Source organism: Chelonoidis abingdonii, chromosome 5 (assembly GCF_003597395.2).
Source record: "Chelonoidis abingdonii isolate Lonesome George chromosome 5, CheloAbing_2.0, whole genome shotgun sequence".
Classification (NCBI taxonomy): Eukaryota; Metazoa; Chordata; order Testudines; family Testudinidae; genus Chelonoidis; species Chelonoidis abingdonii.
In genome coordinates this window covers 92,134,120-92,147,763 of record NC_133773.1, presented here as the reverse complement: position 1 = coordinate 92,147,763, position 13,644 = coordinate 92,134,120, and the positions used below count along the sequence as shown (strand labels likewise).

General features: G+C 42.5%; 1 protein-coding gene across 2 annotated transcripts in view; it reads right to left on the bottom strand.

Annotated features, from left to right (window-relative positions):
* The window catches only part of CLOCK (clock circadian regulator), a 127,692-nt gene that overhangs the window by 76,628 nt on the left and 37,420 nt on the right, over positions 1-13,644 (bottom strand). Inside the window, exons 2-3 of one of the 2 annotated variants that reach the window (XM_075066442.1) lie at positions 9,505-9,605; positions 12-70 (exon numbers count right to left, since the gene is read on the bottom strand). The gene's annotated coding sequence lies outside the window, so the exon portion shown is untranslated. The remainder of the gene's footprint in view (positions 1-11; positions 71-9,504; positions 9,606-13,644) is intronic. The other variant, XM_075066443.1, reaches the window with a different exon arrangement.

Here is a 13,644-nt window from a genome sequence, read left to right as displayed (position 1 = left end):
AAAAAACTTACTTTTCTAAAACTCTGGTGGCTGTCACTGGATTCTTCCACTTCCCTCCCACTACAGCTACCTGTTATAAAAACAGGAGGTCATAATTAAACAAAAACTTCAATAGCTGAAAATTTGACTCCCTAGCACCTGCAACTGGATAGAGCAAGGGAGAATTCCCCTTCATGCCTTCACAAAACAAAAATGAAAATTGTTGCATTCAGGATAGCAAAGCTTATGGTTATATTCTGTATTCCACCATAACTCCTTCATAACTTGCTCTGATGCAGGTTTCCATGTCAGGAATTTGCTCCCATGGGAATTGTATTTATAGCAAAACCTTGGGCAGTTGCTTTCACCAGGCATTACACAGATGGCAAGCTATGAAATCCAGGGCACTTAGCTGACTGGTCAGTTCTTTACATTTTCTGGTTTTAAGTTAAACTGCGGAAGATTGGGTGTATTACTCCAGTACTTTTTATTGGGAAATCTAAATAACTTGACTTGAAGCCATGCATCATGTGCACTGAGACCACAGTAATGAGTACCTTTAAAATGCATGTAATAAATAAAGTAGCAATTTTTCAAATTTTTCTTGAAGATTGATTTTAAATCCAAAGAAAAGGTTCCTTGATTTTAGACCAGAAGACAATATACCAAAATTAAAAGTAAAATTCTTAATGATCTCTCATAGTTAGTCACATAGGGACTATCACCCCGTTATTCCTTCATCCTGAAGCCTCTAGCACGTAATGCCTAATCATATTGACCACTGAGGGGCTGCAATGGCTACATTTAGTTTGCTGTTCAGTCCCTCTTACATCTTTCAGCAGTACCACTTTCCAGGTTTTTCACAGAATGACTGTTATTTCTACCACCATTACCCCAAAACTCACATACTGCTTGCATATTTCCAGTCTAAATAGCCAGTTTAAAGCTTCTTCCCCATATTTCTAACTTCCCTAGGCTGCTCTGTGCTACCTCTGTCCTCTCAAGTTCCCAATGTCTCCCAATTTAGCATCAGCAACTTTCAGTAGCATATTGCTATCCTCTCTTTCCAGATCATTACTGAAGATATTAAAATTAGTGAAGCCAAACACTAAGATAAGTACCAATTCTAACATGTTTAGGTTTAAAACAAAGTCGTATTAGACTATTTTACAGTTAATACATTTTATTTTGGTAAACAGGTTTGAATCCATTCCCTACTCTGCTTCCCAGTTTGCCAATTGAATCAAATAATCCAGCACTATGGAAGGTCCTGAAAATGCCTGAATCTCACATACTGTGTCAGTGGTCATTGCTATTTATCAAATTAGAGGACATAAGCATCCCACAAACAGGCATCCATACAGACAATATTGGGAGTTCGGCTCTCTAATAAGGGTCAGCTGTACAGAAGGAAAAGTAGAAAGAAGTTTTCTTTTTAAAGAAATATGTATTTCTGCTCAGTAGAGTATATCTTCCCTTAAAACCCTGTGAATGAGGTTTCAGTGATGCCACCAATAAAGTGCAGAGCCTGCTATTACTCTACTTAACACCGGCAACAAAATAAAAAAAATCGGGACTCCAACCACTAGAGGATTTATTAGAAAATCATGAAAAAATTGTGTAAATTAGCTGTTGAGTCTATGTGCTAATTTATGAATAGCTTACTTAGGCCTTGGCTACACTACACAACTTTGTCAACAAATATCAAGTTTAATTGACAAAAATATGGAGGTGTACACACTGCAATGCTCCTTCTGCCAACAAAACTTTTGTTTTGCTGACAAAATAAAAGCACCTTGACAAGAAGTGTTGAGCTTTTTGCAGCAAAGTTATATCGCCAAAGTGTCTGTGTAGACACCACACTTGGTTATGTCACTATAAATGGCCTACAGGAGGTGTCCCACATGCACATCCTGACCGCTCTGATCAGCAGTTGTGATCACAGAACACAGGCATCCACCCCTCCCCCTTTAAAGGCCCAGGAACTTTTGAAATTCCAATTCCTGTTTGCTCAGTGTGGGCGGCTCACATCGCATCTTCCCAGCTGACAATGGTGGCTCCACACAGCAAACGCTCTCCCATTTGGAGCACACCTGAGTTGTTGGATCTCCTGACTCTGTGGGGAGAGGAGGCTGCACAGTCCCAGCTCTGCTCCAGCTGTAGGAACTCTGATACCTACAGGCAGATTTTTTGTGGCTTGTTGGATAAGGGCTATGAATGGAACACACATCTGAACAACTGGAAAAAGGCAAATATAGTGCCCATCTTTAAAAAATGGAAGAAGGAGAATCCAGGGAACTATAGACCAGTCAGCCTCACCTCTGTCTCTGGAAAAATAATGAAGCAGGTGCTCAAGGAATCAATTTTGAAGCACCTGGAGGAGAGGAAGGTGAGCAGGAACAGTTAGCATGGATTCACCAAGGGCAAGTCATGCCTGACCAACCTGATTTTCTTCTATGATGAGATAACTGACTCTGTGCATATGGGGAAGGCAGTGGATGTGATATACCTTAACTTTAGCAAAGCTTTTGATACAGTCTCCCACAGTATTCTCGCCAGCAAGTTAAAGAAATATGGAAAGCTGGCTAGATTGTCGGGCTCAACAGGTAGTGATCAACGGCTCGATGTCTAGTTGGCAGCTGGTATCAAGCGGAGTGCCCCAGGGATCAGTCCTGGGGCCAGTTTTGGTCAACATCTTCATTAATGATCTGGATGATAGCATGGATTGCACTCTCAGCAAGTTCGAAGATGACACTAAGCTGAGGGGAGAGGTAGATAGGCTGGAGGGTAGGGACAGGGTCCAGAGTGACCTAGACAAATTGGAGGATTGGGCCAAAAGAAATCTGATGGGGTTCAACAAGGACAAGTGCAGAGTCCTGCACTTAGGCCAGAAGAATCCCATGCACTGCTACAGGCTGGGGACCGACTGGCTAAGCGGCAGTTCTACAGAAAAGGACCTAGAGATGACAGTGGACAAGAAGCTGGATATGAGTCAACAGTGTGCCCTTGTTGCCAAGAAGGCTAACAGCACATTGGGTTGTATTAGTAGGACGACTGCCGGCAGATCGAGGGAAGTGATTACTCCCCTCTATTCGGCACTGGTGAGGCCACATCTGCAGTACTGCGTTCAGTTTTGGGGCCTCCCACTACAGAAAGGATGTGGATAAATTGGAAAGAGTCCAGTGGAGGGCAATGAAAATGATTAGGGGGCTGGGGCACATGACTTATGAGGAGAGGATGAGGGAACTGGGCTTATTTAGCCGGCAGAATAGAAGAGTGATTTGATAGCAGCCTTCAGTTACCTGAAGGGAGGTTCCAAAAAGGATGGAGCTAGACTGTTCTCAGTGGTGGCAGATGACAGAACAAGGAGAAATGGTCTCAAGTTGAGGTGGGGGAGGTCTAGGTTGGATATTAGGAAAAGCTATTTCACTAGGAGGGGGTGAAGCACTAGAATGGGTTAACTAGAGAGGTGGTGGAATCTCCATTCTTAGAGGTTTTAAAGGCCCAGCTTGACAAAGCCCTGGCTGGGATGATTTAGTTGGGGTTGGACTAGATGACCTCCTGAGGTCTCTTCCAACCCTAATCTTCTATGATTCTATGATCAATGCTGTGCAAAGACACAGGAGCTGAGGCAGGCATATCAGAAGGTAAGGGAGGCAAAACATCGGTCTAGTGCTGTGCTGAAGACCTGCTGCTCCTATAAGGACCTGGATGCCATCTTTGGTGACCACCCCACTCCACCACCAAGAGCCCTGTGGATACTTCAGTGGGGCTGGAGGCAGTGGACTCAACCCAGAGAATGAAGTCGTGGACAAGGAGGTCAAGTTGGAGGACAATGTGGAGCACACAGCAGGGCCGTCTGGTGGCGTGGCAAGTCAAGACCTCTTTTCTACTCCAGAGGGGTGTAGCCAGTCACAGCAGTCAATCTCTTGGCACGCATGATGCAGGAGAGGAGAGCCCTGGTAAGTGATCTTTTTGAGCAGATGCTCCTCAGTTACATGAAGTAGAACTGTCCTTTGCTCTGTATATTCTAGAAGTGGATGAAGGGATAGAAATTTACAAGACTAGCTGAGTTTGAGTGTGCTCCACATTCTTTTGTGCAGCTAACCAGTGTGGCAGAAGAGCATGTTAATGCTCACTGAGATTTCACGAGAATACTCAAGAGAGATCTCTAGGAAACTTTCCTGCAGGTATTTGCCAATCCTGTGGTGAAGGTTCCTTGGCAGAATTGGTTTGTTCCTTCCCTCATTGTAGAAAACTTTCCCATGCCAATCAGCAGTCACTTGTGCAGGCGTTAAAGTAGCACACAGGTGGGCAGCACATGGTCTGAAGCCGCACAAGTGCAGGAGATGCACACTTGCTTACCCTCACGAGTGAGATATCGGCTTCAATGACCCCTGCCTGTGGAAAATGGTGGTAGATTTTTACAATACTGTGCCTAATGGTCTGCAGTGATTCCCTAACCTTTTTCCTCATCTTGAGCCCTCAAACCTCCACCCCATCTCCCTGGGCCAAACTCACCATGTTTAGGATGTCTGCTGAGATGTGTGCCTGTCAAGCGACAGAGAGAAAGTGATTTGTATGTAAAAAGAGATGTATTTTACTATAATGATTCAATGCTGTGCATGAACTATCAAGCTTCTCTGTAGTTTCTTGTGCTTCTTCAGATGTGGCCTTCAGGGGAACCCCCAGCATTCCGATGGAGTATCTTTGCCAAATAAGGAAGCGATCAAGGTGGAGCAAGGAGGACATGTTCCAAGAGGTGCTCCAATCCTCAGAGGCTGAAAAAAAGAGAATGCAGGGAGCAGAGAGAGACTTTGAAAGACAAATTTAAAATAGAATGGCAGGACAGAAAGGAGAGTGAGGAGCACATTGTAAAAGGGCCAGGAGCGGATGATAAGTGATGGAGGAGCAAACAGAGATGCTGAAGTCCCTAATCACGCTCCAGGCAGAACATATGCATGCTCACTCCCTCCTCCCCCAACAGTCAGACAATCCACCTCCATGCTCCACCCCAGGGGAAGCTTTTTACCCTTAGCCTCACAAATATTACGGAGCGTGCAGCAGGCTGCTATGACCACGAGAATATTTCCCTCATTTAGGTCTAACATGCCATAAAGGCAGCACCAGCACACTTTTAATCTGCAAAAGGCACATTCTATTGTCATTCTGCTCCTGCTCAGCCTATTGTTGAAGCATCTTTGCTGCTCTCCAGGTTTCCCATGTAAGGCTTCATGAGCCATGGGACTAAGAGGTGTGCTGGGTCTCCCAGGATCACTGTGGGCATTTCAGCACCCGCCACTGGAATCTTCTAGTTTGGAAAGAAAGTCTCTGTTTGGAGCTTTCTATACAGGCCAGTGTTCCTGAAAGTGCATATGTCATGCACCTTCCTGGACCACCACGCATGGATGTCAGTGAAACGCCTGCAGTGATCCACAAGTGCCTGCAATACCATAGAGAAGTACCCCTTTCTATTGATGTACTCCATCCCAGTGCCAAAATTGTAACATGCATGCCACCTATCACCCCATGGCAGTCAAGGAATCCCATTGCCGAAAAGCCATCCAATATTTCACACACATGGCCAAGAGTCATGGTCCTTTGTAGCAGGATGCAATTAATGGCCTTGCGCACTTGAATTACTTCAGTCCCAATGGTGGACTTCCTGACTCTAAACTGATTTGCGACTGAGTGGTAGCAGTCTGGAGTCTTCAGCTTCCATAAAGCGATAATCACCTGCTTCTCCACCAAGGGGAGCTCTCATTTTGGTATTCTTGGGTCACAGTGCTAGCGCAAGCTTTGCACAGTTCCTAGAAGGTGACTTTCTGCATCCTAAAGTTCTGCAGCCACTGCTTGTCATCCCAGACGTGCATAACAGTGTGATCCCAACACTCAGTGCTTGTTTCCTGAGCCCAAAAGCGACAGTCCATCGTGTTACTCCGTGAAGGCAAAAAGTAATCTGGTCTTGTTTCTTTCCATGGCACACAGCAGGTCAGGAAACTCTGATTCCTGTTCATATTTGGAGCTCATGATATACTGCATGACCAGCCACTTTGTGTTCATAACACTGAACACAACAGTAGAGAGCAATGTGTGATCCATCCTTTCAGACAGAGATGGCAGGCACACAACAAACAGGGGATGTTGAAAAATGCTGTGAAACACAGTCGGAAGCCCATGGAATGCTGGGGCAGAAAGAACTGCATCATGAGATATTAAGCATGCACCCATGATGCCCTGCGATCCTCTCTGCCTTCCCACAACTCCTAGCTACGGAAGGTGGTGAGTAGCACAATGGGATAGCTACCCAGTGCATTACTCTCTCTGTCGATACTAGAGCACCAGCTGTGAATGTGCTCTGCCAACAGAAGGAGTTTGTGTGAACATACACAGGCAATGTAATTATACCGGTTTTTGACTGTTGGCTTAATTTGTCTCCACAAAACTCTGTAGTATAGAGAAGACCTTAAAGTAAGCCATTAAGGGGTGTTAGAATTTTATTTACACTTTCCAACAACATTACTCTTCATTTTCAATGGGGCTTTTTCCTCTTCCAAGAAACTTTCTAATGTTAAAGCTTACTACGTTTGCCCACAACTATACTAATAATTGCTTTGTTATGGGTGGTTAGTCAAGTTGTTGCTCTCTATTTTAATGGCTATAAACAAAGCATGATACAACTCTTTGCTTGACTTTTTTGGCAAAATATAGTTATATTTTTACTTTATTCATGCATTGTTTTTGTTAGCTATGGTGCTGCAAATACATTATATTTTTCAGTAATACGTACTTTAGAAAAAATTAAATGTCTGATGCAAAGATGTTGTGATCCAAAAGAATCAAATATATTCATAACTCTAAAATAAGGCAATCTAAATTATTTAAACAACTTGACTTTTTTTAAAACCACTGGTTTAAAATAAGGTTGAGGATTTGTAAAATTAATTTAAAGATCTGTGCCACTGCAATTTCAGATTAAAATTTATAATAAACTAAATTATAAATGCTATTGAAAAAATGTCCCTACTGGTGGAGTCTCTTATTTGAATTTTATAAAACTGCTATGGGCAAAAACCAAAATATTGAAAATTAAAGCTCAGATCCTGCAAACATCTAAGCAGATACATAACTTTACTCTTGCAAATTGACTTACAATTAAACATGTGCATGAGCAGTCTTATTTAAGCGCAAGCATTTGCAGCGTCACAGGCTAAAGGTTTATTAAAAACTACTTTGTGGCATAAAATGTTATCACTTCAAAATAAAATTACTTCAGTGCAAACAATGAGAAGCTTGGACTTTCAGAATACTAACAAAATTACTACGAACTTATATATATACATATACGTACACACACATACACACACACAGGCCAGAGTTTAAAAACAAGGCGCTTACCATGATGCTCCTATGCTCAAATTTAGGCATTTGAGGCATTTAGGCATTCAAAGGCACCTAAATGACCTTCGGAGTACAAGTCCTATTGACTTCAACCCTGGTGGCAGACTAAAGTCCAGTTGAAACATTTCAACTTTATTGACAAAGTTCGATGTAATGGCTGCAAATATAGCAGGGGCTGTTTGTGTTGTTCTCACAGTAAAGATGGCAGTGAGGCCCTAGACTTGTCTTTTTCAGCACAGACGAACATTTTAGATGTGAAATTTAGAAAAAACAATATAAAATCTAAAGTCTGACTAAAAATTAGGAAGCAAAAGAAACAAATATAAAATGTCTATTTTAGCAACTTAAAGACTATAAAATGGAAAGAAGCAAACCAATACTATGTAAATTACAATTACTTCCATTTTTAAAATGTAAATTAAAATCCATTATGTACACTTTAAAAACTGTTTTCTAAGTTTTAAATTATTTTTATTCATGCTACTTTATACATTCATAAATTCAAAGGCCAGAAGGGAACATGATCATCTTGTTTTACTTCCTGCATAACAAAAAGGCCAAAGAACTTCCCAGAAATAATTATTGCCAGTGATGGAGAATCCTCCACAACCACTGGAAAGCTGTTCCAATGGTGAGCTACTCTCACTGTTAATTTATGCCTTACAATATTCTTCCACCTCCCTAGGGGTGGCAACAGTAAAGGATTGTAGGGAACATGCATATTTTGAGTGAAGCATGTTAATGCTGAGATTTAAAGCAGGTCAAAAGTATTCAAATAAGAAAAGATTTCTAAAAAGCAAAGACTTTATAGCATCAATGATGAACCTAGCAATGGTGAAGTATGCGAATAGTTTCTGAATTTTCACCTCAGTACCTTCATTCATGACAGAAACTAAACTATCTTACAGTAATGTCTTTCCAAAGGAGATTAATTAAAACAGGTGCCTGATATATTAGAAATACTACGAGGGCATAATGGATTCAATGTGGCTTTTTTAAACATATATTTCAAAGAAAATCAGGTGTCGTAGATGGCAGAGGTAACACTTCATTAGTATATAGTATTCTAGTGGCTATCACAAAATAGATATGCCTCCCACTCTGAGCTAGGCTTCTTTCAGAACTCAGTGGCAGGAAAATCATGATGAGGCAAGAACATTAGGATACCCACTCCTACTACTGCAGCTGTTTCTTTATCTTTACCCTCACCCACTCCCATGTCTCCCTTCCTCAGTCTTTTCACATTTTTCTATCCTTGTTTCTTCACTAAATATTATGACCCTTCTTACTTCCCCAGCAACCCATTTTCCTTACTTCTTGTTTACCCACTTCCCCAACCAATTTCTTTCCCCTTCTTACAGCTCTGCTACACATGCCAGCAGCAAAGTGAAAGCATCAAGATTTCAGATCCCTTCAACTAAGGCATCAGAGATCTTGTCAATTTTACTTTGTAATTCATAGACTGGAGTCGCGAAGAATGAAAAAAATGACTGGTATCCTGATCAGTCCACTGGAGCAGCGAAGAATGAAAAAAATGACTGGTTTCCTTATCAGTCCATACCAGCGCACACTGAGTCAAATCTTTAGTCCTGGTAAATTCAGTCCCTTACACTGGTCTCAAAAACCAGTACTAAACATATTCAAACTAAATAAAAAAAATGAGACCAAGGATACAGCGGTTTCAGTTTAGCATAGGACTGAGGGTACCCCATATTTTACGAGGCTCCTAGAGCACTTTCCCAGTGGTACTACCATGAACGGCAGAACTAGAGTGAAAGCAATATGGAAATTTTATTCTATGCACCTGCCAAATTATGGACGAAGGACTCTGCTCAAACCTAGTAGAAAAGGTATTGAATTAAATCCCTATAGGGCATACAAAACTACTTAACCCAACAGTAATGAAAGGAATTGATTTATAAAATTGCTTAAAATAAACTAACTTCTATGCGGAAAAATAATGTTTATATAAAAACTTTTCGATCAGTTAGATCATAAGATTTTAGGGCTAAATGGTAGAGCCTTGTCTCAATGTTGTAAATTACAAGACTAAATCCCAATGCACGAGTAACTCTTTATACTCCTTATACGGTCAGGATAATGAAAATATCCATAGACACTCACCGAACTTAACTGAGGTTCTGATTTACAGCATTGCAGTAATTTTCCAAAAGCTCCATGCAAAATTAAAGTACTGGCTCCTCTAATCCTTTCAGTTTCAGCAACTGCAAAAAAGAAACGCAGCATTTCATGAAGCAGTTCCCAAAACAAAGACTAGACATACACTTAACATGAAAGACAAATATAACAAATTCTTATTCGTTCAGAACTTTCCTTCTGTACTTGATGGATTTAAATGCAAAAATCAGCCACACAGCTTGGTGGTAATTCTGTCTTAATGCTGGAAAGAAATTCAGATATATCTGAAGTTTTTATTTGCATTAATTAAAATATGTTGCCTTTAAATTTTATGCCACTGTGAAATAACTAGCCACAATATTTTAGCATGACTTCTGTATTCATTTTTAATCAGTACATTTGCCAAGGAGAAGTGATACAATTTCAAACACTTCTTTCTGCCCTTTAACTTCTGCACAACACACACTACCTGGGTAACTGACACAGCCAGAATCTGAACATTTGGACAGAAAGTGCACAGGAGCCCTTGGTGAAGCAAATAACCAAGAACATAACACACAGGGATCTTGTTCAACCAGAAGAACACAAGTCTCTGGTCACATTCTTTTCATGCATTTTAGGCCATGTTCACACAACGGTGCTGCAGTGGCATAGCTGCAACAATATACTGTAGATCAGCGGTCATCAACCTGTGGCACGCATGCCAAAGGCAGCACGCGAGCTGATTTTTACTGGCACGCTGCTGCCAGCCAGGGTCCCAGCCACTGACTCTGCTCAGCCTGCTGCCGGCCTGGACGAATGGAACCCCTGGCCGGCAGCAGGCTGAGCGGGGCCGGCGGCCAGGACCCCGCTGGCAGGAACTGGCGGATGGAATCTCAGACCAGCAGTGGGCTGAGTCACTCAGCCTGCAGACGTTCTGGAGTTCTGGCCGCCATCCCCTTGCCAGCCGGGGTCTCAGCCATCGGCCTGGCTCAGCCTGCTGCCGGCCTGGACGAATGGAACCCCTGGCCGGCAGCAGGCTGAGCGGGGCCGGCGGCCAGGACCCCGCTGGCAGGAACTGGCGGATGGAATCTCAGACCAGCAGTGGGCTGAGTCACTCAGCCTGCAGACGTTCTGGAGTTCTGGCCGCCATCCCCTTGCCAGCCGGGGTCTCAGCCATCGGCCTGGCTCAGCCTGCTGCCGGCCTGGGATAACAGCCACCGGCCTCGCGCACCTCACTGCTGGTCTGGGGTTCCAGCCGCCCACCCCCTGCCAGCCAGGGTCCAGGCCTCCGGCCCTGCTCAGCCCTCCTGCCAGCCTGGGGTACCAGCAGCCAGTCCAGGGCTCTGCTCCTGGCTTGGTCCCAGCATTCTGCAGCCCTTATAAAAAATTACACTACAATTAGCTTAAAAATTTGAAAACTTAAAAACTTTGTATATTACAGTAATCGTTAAAACATGTATAATGTTAATAAATACATAGGTTTGATGAAACAAAGTACAGCCTGTGCTTAATTTGTGTTTTCGATGATTTACCTTCTAAAAAAATCTTGCATGTCTCGCACCCCTAGAAAGGATATCTCGCACCTCCGAGGGTGTGTGCGCACCCCAGATTAAGAACCACTGCACTAAACTGATAAGATCTGCATTTTAATTTAATTTTAAATGAAGCTTCTTAAACATTTTAAAAACCTTGTTTACTTTACAAACAACAATAGTTTAGTTATATAATAAAGACTTATGGAGAGAGACCTTCTAAAAACGTTAAAAAGTATTACCGGCACATGAAACCTTAAATTAGAGTGAATAAATGAAGACTCGGCACACCACTTCTGAAAGGTTGCCGACTCTTGCTGTAGATGCTTCCTACAGTTATGGAAGAAGTTTTTCCATCACTGTAAGTAATCCACTCCTCAAGTGGAGAGTCTGTGAATCTTCTATCAATCTAGCTAGGTCTACACCAGGGCTTAGGTTGGCACAGATATGGCCATTACAATTTTTAAGTGTAGACAACAAGAGACAGGGCAAACCTTTGCTTCCAATGCTGCCTATCTTGGTTTCCGGTCAGCAAACCTTTAACAGCAGTATGTCAAAGAGCACTATGGAACTTTTAGTGCAGGGTCCACACAGATAGCACATAGCAGGCTAGTATATTGTACATTCACAACCTAGCTTGCTGTGCATTAAGTCTTTGTGGAGACAAGCCCTCTGTTTCTCCCTCTCATGAGTGTAGTTCATCTATGTTTTTCTCACCTCCTTTAATAATCCATTAGGGCAAATATCAACCCTGGGATGGATTATTTGGAACCAGTTTCTTCTTTTGTTCCTTAAATCCTGATTAGTAATTAGTAGACTATTTTCTCAGGTCATCAGTTCTCTACACCCTAGTACACAATTTTTGAACTAATTGTATTTCCTCCTGACAGCGAGAGGTACAGCAGCCCCAGTAATTATGACTAAGGCATTTAACTGCAGGGAAATACAACATTTCGCCATGCCTCTAGGAAGACAGTGATTGTACTGCTTTATATCCTGTTCATTGTGCTTCCACAGCAGAAACATCAAAATGCATCTAAAGAAGATCTCAGTTTCACTTTGCTGCTCCTCCTGGGAAAATGGTTTTGTGCACAAGCAGCAGCACAGGTGCACTCCTAGAGTAGCAAGACACATACAATCATACACACAAAGCGATGAGGAAGAGGCAAGAACATTTGAAACAGCTTTCCCTCGCTTTTACCTCTCCGAATCTCTTTTGAAATCATCCTTTGTCTATGCAGCTTAATTAATTTGCTTACTGTTTTTTAAACTTTTAGGTTTTGTAATTACTTACTTCATAAAACAATTTAAGATAGCATCTTTCATAAAATCTATTACAAAATAAAGCTACTATGACATACCAGGGCACAACTCAGACTAGTGGGGAGCTGTGTCATCACTGCCCTGCAACCTTGAGTGCCCTGCAATGCTTTGCTGTAGCAGTTCTGACCTGGACCGCTTACAAACAGCCTTGCAGCATGCCACACCCTGAGTGCTTGTGTGTAACTGCAATCTGCCAGCTACGTACATAACTCACTAGCCATGGTTATACTGCAGAGTGATCCCAACACATTCCTACTCCTGGATCTTCCCCCAGAAATATCCTGTACTGCCCAGCCCTCTCCTGGAGAGTACCAGTATATTAAGTCCATTATTCCTTTAAGGGAATCTACACAGTCATCCAACACCTTGATGAAAGGAAACACGATGAAAATAGCCAGTCAGTGGTGCTTGACAGTAGTGTGGGAGAAGAGCCCGAAGTGCGAGGAGCAGACCTTCCCCTACTTGGACATCTGAGCTTCTGTCAAATGTCTGGGTCCTTCCTCACCAAGAGGAGCGACCATCGAGCACAGACCCTCAATGTGTAAGCCTAAGCAAAACAAAGAAGGAAGGGATTGCCATAGGCCCTATATCTTCTTTCTTGGCAAGGACTATAGAACTTCAATGGCAAGATGAAGGTCAAGACAATTTGAAAGCCCAAGTTGAAAAAGCACCCGCATTATCGCATCCGCGACTGCGCCTTTTCTAAACGGATCTGGTCCCAGTAGTGTTGGTACCATTAGCCAACAGGATACTGGCTCTTCCACTTTTCTGGGGACATTTCCTTCACCCGGGTTTTCCCATTACCCCACCCTTGGGCATCATTAGGAATTCCCAAGAGGAGATGGGTTTATTGACCAGCACCAGTCACTTGCTGTTGCATCACTGGCTGCACCATCTACACATCAAGCGGCGAATCCTGGAGGGACGAGCTAGACATTAAGGGAATCAAATGCTAGTTTATTAACTTACATAGTTGCTCAGACACTTCAATTTAAACATGCTGGATTAGATAAAAACAGTAACATAAGCTTACAAAAGACATTTTAAGTGAGTATAAGTAATGAGGCATGAAAATCAGAAATGGTTACAAGAAAAATAAAGATAAAATGCTTACTAACATTTACTTAAAAAACTTTCTCATCACATGCTCCAGCAGATTACTGACTAAACTTTTCAGATCAGGACCCCTTCCCCAGAGTCCAACAGCTGTTTCTTCTTCGAGTGATTGCTCATATCCATTCCAGGTAGGTGTGTGCGCGCCGCGTGCACAGCCGTCGGAGAAACTTTT